Source organism: Pongo pygmaeus, chromosome X, assembly GCF_028885625.2.
Source record: "Pongo pygmaeus isolate AG05252 chromosome X, NHGRI_mPonPyg2-v2.0_pri, whole genome shotgun sequence".
Lineage (NCBI taxonomy): Eukaryota > Metazoa > Chordata > Mammalia > Primates > Hominidae > Pongo > Pongo pygmaeus.
In genome coordinates, this window is record NC_072396.2 from 125,364,520 (window position 1) to 125,377,551 (window position 13,032).

Below are 13,032 nucleotides of genomic sequence, written 5' to 3' on the forward strand. Positions count from 1 at the left end.
CCTTTTTGTTGTGTTAGGCTTAGTAATGTCAATGATGATTAAGAATAAGAGAAGCTACCATTCGTTGATTTCTTACTATGTGCTGTGTATGTGCTACATGCTTTACACATCCCTAGTTTTGTTCCTTCTCATGCTACATTCTCTTCCTGAGTAATCTCATCTATTATCTTGGCTTCAGATAAAATCTATGTGCTGATGACCCCCAAATTCCTGTCTTTACTCCAGACCTCATTTGAGCTTTAAACCCATATATTTAACTACAAACTTGACATTTGCATTTGGATATCACAGGGGCAACTGAAACCAAACATTTTCAGAACTGAACTCTATCTCCTATAGTTTTTCCCACTTGAGTCCCATTTCTGCTTTTCCTTTTGTACATCCCATCACTGTGAATGGCACCACCCCAACTATTTAGTTATACCCCACACTGAGAAGTTTAGCAAGTTCTCATAGATTTTCCTCCAAAATATATATTAAATCTGTCTATTTCTTTCCTTCTTCAATACCACCACCATAGTCAAAGCTACCATCATAGTCTCTGGGGATTATAATAGCCTACTAATTGGTCTCATCTCTTGTTTTTTTTTTTTTTTTTTTGAGACAGAGTTAAATTAAATCGCTCTTGTTGCCAAGGCTGGAGTGCAATGGCGCATACTCGGCTCACCGCAACCTTTGCCTCCTGGGTTCAAGCGATTCTCCTGCCTTAGCCTCCCGAGTAGCTGGGATTACAGGCATGCGCCACCATGCCTGGCTAATTTTGTATTTTTAGTAGAGACAGGGTTTCTCCATGTTGTTTAGGCTGGTCTCGAACTCCCAACCTCAGGTGATCCACCCAGCCTGGTCTCATCTCTTATATACTTGTCTCCTTCCAATCTATTGCATATACTATGGCCAGACTTTTTTTTTTTTACTTTTCAATTGCAGTGTGTCATGCATACAACAATATGTACAAAGTGTGCTAATCTCAAACGTATAGCCTGATAAATTTTTCCATATATATATACTTATGTAACCATTTCCAAGATCAAGGTTTAGAACACTTCCAGCACCTCAAAGGCTTCTTTGAGCCCCCTCTGAGAGGTAACTGCTATTTTTCTGTCAGATTTTTAAAATTGATCATTTGAGGGAAAGAATAAAACATAAATATTGAACTGAAGTTAATGATATGCATGTTGAAGTATTTCGGTCAAAGTGTATTAAGGAAATCAACCTACTTTCAATTTACTTTGAAATGCAAAAGAAAATAAGATAGAATAGATGAATACAAAGGTAGATGCATAGTGATAAAACAAGTCTGATAAATGTAAATTACAGAATCTTGGTGGTGCATATGTGAGGTGTTCACTGTAAAATTCTTTCACATCTTTAAATTTGAAAATTTTCATTATAAAATGTTGCAAAAAAGGATCTTTTGAAAACACAAAATAATCTTGTATTACCTAAAGCTCTTCAATGGCTTTCAAATATACTTGATATAAAATATATAGTCTTTAATATATCCTAAAAGGCCCAATGTTGCCCCTACCAGACTCTCTAATCTCTTTTCCCTCATTCTTCATCTTCTTCACTGTGTTCAAGCCCCATTTGTCTTTTTCCATTTCCATCAATATACAATGCTGAATGAGGGAATAAAAACAGCGATATGCTTATAGGCAAGCTGTTCACAACAATGGGACAATCTGGGGAGAGGACACTTTTTCAGAAATACAGTTTCAGGCAGATAAGGTTGTTTGGGTTAAAAACAGAAAAGAGCCCTAGTCTCTAGTTGCTAAAACACACTCAGTCACCTATTGCTGCAACTGTGCTGTATGCATGAGGTCTATTTGTAGCACAGAGGGGACACTGTTGTCTTCATCTTATAAGTTCTATTAAGTCAGGAACAATGTGTAGCTTTTTATTTGATGTGTCTGTAGCACCTAGCGTAGTCTCAGCTAGCCATAAAGTAGACACTCCATAAACATTTGCTGAATAAATTAGTGAACTCATTAAATCCTTATAACATCTCTATAGGCTAGTTATCAGTTGACTTCCATTTTCAGATGAGGAAACTGAAGCCCATAAAGGTAAAATATCTAGCTTAAGGCCATACAGTTTTAGTAAAAGAGCTAGGATTCATTCCCAGGTTGGTTTGACTCCAAATCCCAGGCTGTTATGTGCTCTTCTGCCTTCCCTAATGCAAATATTTCACCCTTTGTGGAAGTCACCCCTGAGAGTTAAAAGGGCAGAGCATGAGAGGGCATAGGAGAGGAAAGGGTGACTCTTTGGATATAACAGAAGCGCTGGGTGTTTCTACACCAGGGTGATTTCCTCTCCCCCATAAACTCCTTTCTAGTGGTGCTGGAGGCTGCAACTTGGAGCACACACATGGAAGTGAACAGGGATATCCCTGCTGAGCCAACACTCCTCCCCAAATTGGTGATTCATTTTGGCTAATCACCTCAGTTATGCACATTAGTTTCCTTTTCATTAGGTCACATGTAATAACTGCCATTTTAGATGGGCATGGGATTGGGGTGGAATAAAGCACTAGAATGAAAAAATTGCTGGCATCAATGAAAAATAAAAATTCTCTAACAAAACCAGCTTGAGGCACACTTATAAAGTGAAGGGATTCATAGGCAGCCTGATTTTCACTGGACATTGGACCAAAGTACTCTCTGGCCCCATGCCTAGGTGAAGTCAGCAGCTATCTATGTACTGCAAAGTGAGGGAGGTTAAAAATCCTTGATTACTATCAAGTCTGCCCACTCAGATTTGCCACAATAGTTGAAACCTTCACTGAAATCATTGCTTCAGGGTAAGAAACCTAGGCCTGCTATTAAAATGTGTATCTACCACTAGGGACCACTTCATTAAGTCACTATGAGCCATAACCATCTTAACTTGTTAACTCTTGCTCTGTTTCCTTTGTTGTCCTTCCTCCTCAGCTCTTTCCAGATGAACCCACAGATAACTAAAAATACAGATTTAGTCATGCCTCTTGAGCCTGTCCTGAATGAGGTCAGAAAGAATACACATAATTGTTAACATTTAATGAGTGCTTACTATGTTCTGGGTACAATATTAAACATTTTGTATATCCCATATCAACTTAATCTTTTTAACAACCCAATGAGATATTTTTTATCATGCCTATTTTGTAGAAGGGAAAATAGAGGTGCAGAGAGGTCAAACAATTTGCCTGAGATTACAGCATACGGCTGAGTTAGGATTTGAGCCCAGGTGATTTGACTCCAGAGCCCATAATCTTAATTGTCATACAGTACTGCATTTGTTAGCCTCATTCTGACTGTTTGGAATTGTTGTTATAGTGTATCTCCAGGACCTGATGTACTTGCTATGAGTTCTGGATCCCTACATGATATTTAAGTCAGAGCAAGAGAACAAGGGCTGTGGAAGACAAGTGGGCTTCAGATTTGGCCTCATGGAAGACAAATGTAACCAAGCTGTTGTGCTACAGTTTTCTAAGTAATTATTATAATAATTAAACTTACTGAGGACTTTTTCTATGCCAAGCACTGTGCTATGTTTGTTATTTGTATTAACTCATCTGGAGACAGTAGTTTTGGAGATCCAGCCTAGATCCTCATTTTGCCCTATCCTAGATCCCAGGGCTATCTAGGATAGGGTTTTTATCAGGAATATTGACTCAATTAACTAGGTTTCTGATACACAAAACATTCTTGCCCGTACATTCTCGGGTGTAAGATACTATTCCCTGTTTGTTTGGCTGATGTTTTGGGGACCTGTTGTATATTAAAGGATCAATTAGAATCTGAACACTGACATTCTGTCTTGGATTTCTCACTGACTTATTTACTGACCTGATTGAATACTAGACCAATACTGAATGCTTTCAGGTTTAGGATGGAAACCATCATACTCTTTGGGAGACTGAGCTGCCCTCTCCTTAGCTAGCCTTTGAATCCAGCTTCCCATTCTGTATATAGACTAGTTCCATCATCTTCCCAATTTGAAAACCAGCTGTTAAATTTTGAAGTTACCTTGGCTGAGTACTCTTTTTCATTTTAAAATTTATCTCCAAAGTATAGTAACCACACCTTTTCCCCTTTGATTCTCAGTAGGATACTCTAACACACTTACCTAAAGGTTACAAAAGGTGGCTGGCACATAGAACCATTATGTTGGAATTGTCTCAGGTAAAATATATGGTCTCACTTTATAAAAAAGAAGGTAGTGCTCCTAAACTGTTCTTACTAAAACATATGTTCTACATTTTTTACATTATTTCATGTGTAGCTGGTATTTCTTTTTTTTTTTTTGATTTTAAATTGCTCTTAAATCCTGATTCATTTGAAAATCAATCCAAATATCTTCCCACCAGCTCTTCTCCCTTCTGGTAAATTTTATTAAGCAATAAATTCACATCAAACATTAAAAAAATAAAAAATAAAAAAAAATAAAGGGATTTATTGCAAGACACATCTTTAGTAACTCTTGATAACTCTCTTTTACTTATAACATGGTGTTTCCAGATGCGTTGAAAGATAAACAAATTTACTTGTTGCGTGTGTGTGTGTGTGCATGTGTGTGTGTGTGCATGTGTATGTGTGTGTCCCTCAAGTGGAGTTAGTCTGGTAAGTTCAACGGAAGAACATGACTGTTAGTCTCTACCTGGTGAGCAAAGAAGACTGTCAGCCTCTGTGTGTCTAAAGGCAGTGTAATGAGATAGGGGAAACCCAGGTTTAAGTGTCAAATTCCAGCTCAACCATTCTATGGCTGCATGGCCTTAATGTAGGTTCCTAATATTTCTAAAACTCAGGTTTCTATCTCAACATTAAAATAATGATACTCATTTAATGAAATTTAAAAACATGGTAGTTATTTTGAGAAAGTTTCTGATTCAAAACACACTCAATGCATGCAAGTCAGTGAGTGAAATATAATACATGGGAAATAGTTTTTACTCAAAAAAACTGACCATTCAAGAGCAAGCACACAGTTTCAGGCATTTCTGACTTTAGTAGAGACTAATCCAGTCCAAATAAACAGAGTGGAGGAGGTTTCTTAGGTGTCATGTGGGAACCGTACTAATCAAGAAAGCTGCTTTGTCATTTAATTCAACTTCTTCTTTAGGATGGGACATTTACTCCCAATAGTATTGAGAATTGACTAACATCTGCTTTAAAATAAAATTAAGCTGTATGAGTATGTCCACATAAATTGTACAATCTAGATACCTAATATATTGTGATAGACCAATCATATTTCCAAATCCAGGCAATAAACCAGATTATATCAGCATTTACTATGTCATTAGTCATTTGGGTAAGCAGCATGTATAGTCGTATATATGCCTATACTGAAAGTAAATTATGGTATTATAGAGTCTTAGTGTTAGAAAAGTCTTTGTAGTTTATCTAGTCCTGCTGTATATTTTGGTAAGAGACAAATCCTAACCACAGAGATAAAGTACTGTGCCCGAAGTAACAAAGTCAGGAAACAGAGATAAACACTATTCTCGAGTTTTGTCTAATTGCTCATTTAACTTATAGCTAATGTTGAAATCCCTGCACATTCCTTTCTATGTGATCAGACAGTTCAACAAAAACACTTTCTCTATTGGAATTCGGCAATATTCTGTAAAGAAAATGTGGCACATATACACCATGGAACACTATGCAGCCACAAAAAACGATGAGTTCACATCCTTTGCAGGGACATGGACGAAACTGGAAACCATCATTCCCAGCAAACCATCGCAAGGACAAAAAACCAAACACTGCATGCTCTCACCCGTAGGTGGGAACTGAACAATGAGAACACATGGACACAGGAAGGGGAACATCACACACCAGGGACTGCTGTGGGTTGGGGGCAGGGGGGAGGGATAGCTCTAGGAGATACATCCAATGCTAAATGACGAGCCAATGCGTGCAGCACACCAACATGGCACATGCACACACATGCAACAAACCTGCACGTTGTGCACATGTTCCCTAAAACTTAAAGTGTAACAACAATAAAATTAAAAAAAAAATCTAATCTCTCCTAAGGTCTGAAGTTAGTTAAGACCTTTGCAGACCTCATAACCTTTTAAATTCTGCTTTTTCTTTGGCAACTTTAGGTTTTCTTGATTTAAAAATGTGATTAATTAAGATAAAAAAATATTAAAAGGCACTCTCAAGCACCAGTTCCTAAGGACAAATGTGTAAGTTAAGGCACAGGTAGCACAGACTATAGGAAGAGAGGGTGTGAAACAGAGAGTCCGAGGAGAATATCATAAGTTTTCTTCTGTGCATAACTTTGGTGTGTTACTCTTGGGAGGAGGCATATTTATTGTTTGCCTAAATTACAGTAAAATATTATTTTAAAGGAAACAAATTTCAACAGTAACAACATTTTATGTACTTTAAGTTGGGATGGTGGCATTTGTCAGAATGAACGTGTCTTGGTTGATGGGAAAAGAATGCTAGCAAAATAGTACTAAATCCTGTACACAAACAAGGTTCTCCCAAGATTTTGTGGTGTCTCCTTCTTGCATAGAACTAGCCACACCACTTAGTTGTATGTGCTCAATGGTGAGCCAAGGGAATGGCAGAGAACAGGTATCTAGATTATATGTAGCTTAAACTTAGAACTTTGGTGCCGTGAGTGTTATGACTTAATGTAATGAGTTGGCCATCAGGTTTATACACTTGCTTTTATATGCAAATATACTCCTTTCAACTTGTTCTTCCATCTCCAACTTACAAATGCATTTTGGTCATGTATAGGAAACTTTATTTTTACAGGTGCCAAAAGCTCTGAGGCCAAACATTATGGAGTGCAATCTTAAATCATAAGGTGTCATAACATTTAAAAAAATTATGAGTACATAGTAGGTATATATATTTATGAGGCACATGAGATATTTTGATACAGTCATACAATGCATAGTAATCATATCACAGTAAATGGAGTATCCATCACCTCAAGTATTTATCGTTTGTATTATAAACATTCCAATTATACTCTTATAGTTATTATAAAATGAATAGTAAATTATTGTTGACCATAGTCACCCTGTAGTCACCCTGGAGTGCTATCAAATACTAGACCTTAATCATTCTATCTAACTGTATTTTTGTTTTTGAGACAGAGTTTTGCTCTTATTGCCCATGCTGGAGTGCGATAGCGTGATTTTGGCTCACTGCAACCTCCACCTCCTGGGTTCAAGCGATTCTCCTGTCTCAGCCTCCCGAATGGCTGAGATTATAGGCACATACTACCACGCCCAGCTAATTTTTGTGTTTTTAGTAGAGATAGGTTTTCATCATATTGGTCAGGCTGGTCTCGAACTCCTGATCTCAGGGATCTGTCCGACTCAGCCTCCCAAAGTGCTGAGATTACAGGCATGAGCCACCGTGCCCGCCCGGCCCTGTCTAACTGTATTTTTGTACCCATTAACTGTGTCCGCTTCCCCCAACATACCCTTCCCAGCCTCTGGTAACAACCATTCTGTTCTTTATCTCCATGAGTTAAATTGTTAAAATTTTTAGGTCCACAAATGAGTGAGAACATGTTAATTTTGTGTTGATGTGCCTGGCTTATTTTAGTTAATAGAATGATCTCCAGTTCCATCCATGTTGTTGCAAATGATTGGATCTTATTATTTTTATAGCTGTATAGTACTCCATTGTGTATAGGTACCACATTTTCTTTATCTGGTCATCTGCTGATGGTCACTTAAGTTGCTTCCAAATCTTGGCAATTGTAAATAATGTTGCAATAAACATGGGAGTGCAGATATCTCTTTGATATACTGATTTCTTTTCTTTATATGCCAAAGAGTGGGATTGCTGGATCTTATGGTAGGTCTATTTTTAGATGTCCTCCAAATTGTACTCCTTAGTGGTTGTACTAATTTACATTCCTATCAAAAGTGCACGAGGGTTCCCTTTTCTCCACATCCTCACCAGCATTTATTATTGCCTATTGGAAAAAAGCCATTTTAGCTGGGGTGAGATGATATCTCATTGTAGTTTTGATTTTAATTTCTTTGATGATCAGTGGTGTTGAACACCTTTTTATATACCTACTTAAAATTTCTATGTTTTCTTTTGAGAAATGTCTGTTCAGATCTTTTGCCTATTTTTTCAACTTTTTTTTTAAGTTCAGGGGTACATGTGCAGATTTGTTATATAAGTAAACTTGTGTCATGGGGGTTTGTTGTGCAGATTATTTCATTGCCAAAGTATTAAGACTAGTACCAAATTAGTTATTTTTCCTGATTCTCTCCCTTCACCCACCCTCCAGTAGGCCTCAGTGTCTGTTGCTTCCCTCTATGTGTCCATGTGTTCTAATTATTTGGCTCCCACTTACAAGTGAGAACATGTAGGATTTGGTTTTCTGTTTCTGTGTTGGTTTGCTAAGGATAATGGTCTTCAGATCCATCCATGTTCCTGCTAAAAACATGATCTCATTCTTTTTTATAGCTGCATAGTATTCCATGGTGTATATGTACCACATTTATTTATCCAGTTAACCATTGATGGGCATTTAGGTTGATTCCATGTTTTTGCTATTGTGAATAGTGCTGCAGTGAGCATAAGCATGCATGTGTCTTTATGATAGAATTATTTATGTTCCTTTGCGTATATACTTAGTAATGGGATTGCTGAGTCGAATGGTAGTTCTGTTTTTAGCTCTTTAAGGAATCACTATACTGTTTTCCACAATGGTTGAGCTAATTTACACTCCCACTAACAGTGTATAAGCGTGCCTTTTTTCTCCACAGGAATGCCAGCAGCTGTTATTTTTTAATTTTTTAATAATAGCCATTCTGACTGGTGTGAGATGGTATCTCATTGTGGTTTTGATTTGCATTTCTCTCATGATCAGTGATGTTGATCTTTTTTTCATATGCTTGTTGGCCGCATGTATGTCTTCTTCTGGAAAGTGTCTGTTCATGTCCCTTGCCTACTCTAATGAGGTTGTTGGTTTGTTTCTTGTAAATTTGTTTAAGTTTCTTGTAGATGGTAGATATTATCTTTGACAGATGCATAGTATGCAAAAATTTTCCCCCATTTTGCAGGTTGTTTGTTTATTCCATTAATAGTTTCTTTTGCTGTTAAGAAGCTCTTTAGTTTAATTAGATGTCATTTGTCATTTTTTGCTTTTCTTGGAATTGCTTTTGATGTCTTTGTCATGAAATCTTTGGCCATTACTATGTTCAGAATGGTATTGCCTAGGTAGTCTTCCAGGGTTTTAATAGTTTTTTATTTTACATTTATGTCTTTAATCCATCTTGAGTTCATTTCGTATATGGTTTAAAGAAGGGTTCCAGTTTCAGTCTTCTGCATACGGCTAGCCAGTTATCAGAGCACAGAGGACAACAATGGGTTGTCCTTTCCTCATTGCTTGTTTTTGTCAACTTTTTGAAGATCAGATAGTTATAAGTGTATGGCCTTATTTCTGTGCTCTCTTTTCTGTTCCATTGGACTGTGTCTGTTTTTATAACAGTACTATGCTGTTTTGGTTACAGGAGCCCTGTGGTATAGTTTGAAGTCAGGTAGTGTGATGCTTCAAGATTTGTTATTTTTGCTTAGGATTATCTTAGCTATTTGGGCTCTTTTTGGTTCTATATGAATTTTTAAATAGTTTTTCCTGGTTCTGAAAAGCATGTTATTGATAGTTTGATAGGTATATCATTGAATCTATGAATTGCTTTGGGCAGTATAGCCATTTTAACAATATTGATTCTTCCTGTGCATGAGCATGGAATGTTTTTCCATTTGTTTGTGTTATCTCTGATTTCTTTGAGCAGTGTTTTGTAGTTCTTGCAGTCACCTGTCACCTTCCTAGTTAGCTGTATTCCTAGGTATTTTATTCTTTTTTGTGGCAAATGTCAGTGAGTTTGTGCTCCTGATTTGGCTCTAAGCTTGAGTGTTGTTGGTGTTTAAAATTCTAGTGATTTTTGTATATTGATTCTGTATCTTGAGACTTACTGAAGTTGTTGATCAGCTTAAGGAGCTTTTGGGCTGAGATCATGGCGTTTTCTAGATACAGGATCATGTCATCTGCAAACAGGAATAGTTTGACTTCCTTTCTTCCTATTTGGATCCCCTTTATTTCTTTCTCTTGCTTGATTAGTCTGGCCAGGACTTCCAATACTATGTTGAATAAGAGTGATGAGAGAGGGCATCCTTTTCTTGTGCTGGTTTTCAAGAGAAATTCTTCTAGGTTTTGCCCACTAAATATGATGTTGGCTTTGGGTTTTGGTTTTTTTTTTTTTTTTTGATGGAGTCTCACTCTGTCTCCCAGGCTGGAGTGCTATGGGGTAATCTCAGCTCACTGCAACCTCTGCCTCCCGGGTTCAAGTGATTCTTCTGCCTCAGCCTCCCGAGTAGCTGGGACTACAGGCACGCACCACCATGCCCGGCTAATTTTTTGTATTTTTAGTAGAGACAGGGTTTCACTGTGTCAGCCAGGATAGTCTTGATCTCCTGACGTCATGATCCATCCGCCTTGGCCTCCCAAAGTACTAGGATTACAGACATGAGCCACCGCACCCGGCCCTTTGGGTTTGTTGTAAATGGCTCTTATTATTTTGAGGTATGTTTGTTCAATACCTAGTTTATTGAGAGTTTTTAACATGGAAGAGTGTTGAATTTTATTGAAAGCTTTTTCTGCATCTATTAAGATAATCATGTAGTTTTTCTTTTTCTTTACATCTGTTTATATGATGAATACATTTATTGATTCGTGTATGTGGAACAGCCAGCCCTTGCATGTCAGGGATAAAGCCTACTAGATCATGGTGGATAAGCTTTTTGATGTGCTACTGTATTTGGTTTGGCACTATTTTGTTGAGGATTTTTGCATTGATGTTCAAGAATATTGGCCTGAAGTGTTTTTGTTGTTGTTGTGTCTCTGCCAGGTTTTGGTATTAGTAATGAGGGAAAAGAAAAGGAAAAATCAGTTGGGTAGACAACTAAGACTAGCCGTTGGAGAAGCAGCCTGCCTGAAAAATCACAGCTGCCGGCAAAAATAGAGCAGCCTGGAGAAAACTCAGACTGCACCTGCACAGAGATAAGTAGGCAAGGCAGGCAAGGTCCAGCACAGAAGCCTTTTGTTCTTTGTGTGATTAGTGAGCTCCGAGGAAAAAGTTTCCTACCCTTTTCAGACATATACGTGGTGGGCTCCATGGGAACTTGCACAGGGCGAAGGAGGGCTTACCTAAAACAAACCCATAGTTACACAGACAAGAGACACACCGCTTTGTGCTTGCCTAGAGACATGCCCACAACTACATAGTTAATGGGGAGTTGTGCAGACAGCTTTTCAGATAAAAGAAGTTCCTCAAACAGCTACAGAGATGAGAGGAGTTTCTTATAAAAGTTTTTGGATTCGATTGTATAAACGGCAACCCACTCAGGCTCCCCTTTCTGCTGTGGAGAGCTTTCTTCTTTTGCTTATTAAACTTTTACTCCAACCTCACCTTTTGTGTCCACACTCCTTAATTCTCTTGGTCATGAGAGGAAGAGCTCAGATAACACTTTAAACAATGAAACCAGTGACCCTGACCTATTTCATTAGGATGATGCTGGCTTTATAGAATGAGTTAAGGAGGAGTCCCTGTCCTCAGTTTTTTGGAATAGATTCAGTAGGAATGGTACTTGCTCTTCTATGTGCATCTGGCAGAATTTGGCTGTGAATTAACTTAGTCCTGGGCTTTTTTTGTTGGTAGACTATCTACTATTGGTTCAATATTGGAGCTCATAATTAGTCTATTCAGGGACTCAATTTCTTCCTGGCTCAGTATTGGGAGGGTGTATGTGTTCAGGAATTTATCAGTTTCTTCTAAATTTTCTAGTTTATTTGCATAGAGTTGTTCATAATATTCTCTGATGGTTATTTTTATTTCTGTGGGGTCAGTGGTAATATCTTCTTTGTTGTTTCTTTTTTTTTTTTTTTTTTCGAGATGGAGTCTTCCTCTGTCGCCCAGGCCGGAGTGCAGTGGCATGATCTTGGCTCACTGCAACCTCCACCTCCCGGGTTCAAGCGTCTCTCTTGCTTCAACCTCCCGAGTAGCTGGGATTACAAACACATGCCACCACACCTGGGGGTTTCACCATCTTGGCCAGGCTGATCTTGAACTTCTGACCTTGTGATCCACCCACCTCGGCCTCCCAGAGTGCTGGGATTACAGGCTTGAGCCGCCGTGCCCAGCTTCTTTGTCATTTCTAATTGTGTTTATTTTAATTTTCTTTCTTTTCTTTTGTATTAATCTAGCTATTGGTGCATCTATCTTATTAACTTTTTCAAAACACTTAACTACTGGATTTGTTGATCTTTTGAATTTTTTTTTTGTGTCTCAATCTCCTTCACTTCAGCTCAGATTTTGGTTATTGCTTATCTTCTGCTAGATTTTGGTTTAATTTGCTCCTGTTTCTCTAGTTCTTTTAGTTGTAATATTAGGTTGCTAAATTGAGATCATCCTAACTTTTTGATATAGGTATTTAGTGCTATAAATTTCCCTTTTAACACTGCCTTAGCTGTGTCCCAGAGATTCTGGTATGTTGTATCTTTGTTCTCATTAGTTTCAACAAACTTCTGACTTAATTTTATTATTTGCCCAGAAGTCATTCAGGAGCAGATTACACAATTTCCATGTTATTGTATGGTTTTGAGCAAATTTCTTAGTATTGATTTTTAATTTGGTAGCTCTGTGGTCCGAAAGAGTGTTTTTTTTTTTATGAGTTCAGTTCTTTTGCATTTTTCAAGGAGTGTTTTGTGTCTCATTGTGTGATTAATTTTAGAGTATGTGCCATGTTGCAGTTAGAAGAATGTATATTCTCTTGTTTTTGGTTGGAGGGTTCTGTAGATGTCTATCAGGTCCATTTGATCCAGTGCTGAGTTCAGGTCCTGAATATCTTTGTTAATTTTCTGCCTTGCTGATCAGTCTAATACTGCCAGTGGGGTGTTGAAGTCTCCCACTATTATTGTGTGGGAGTCTATGTCTCTATGAAGGTCTTTAAGAACTTGCTTTGTGAATCTGGGTGCTCCTGTGTTGGGTGCATATAT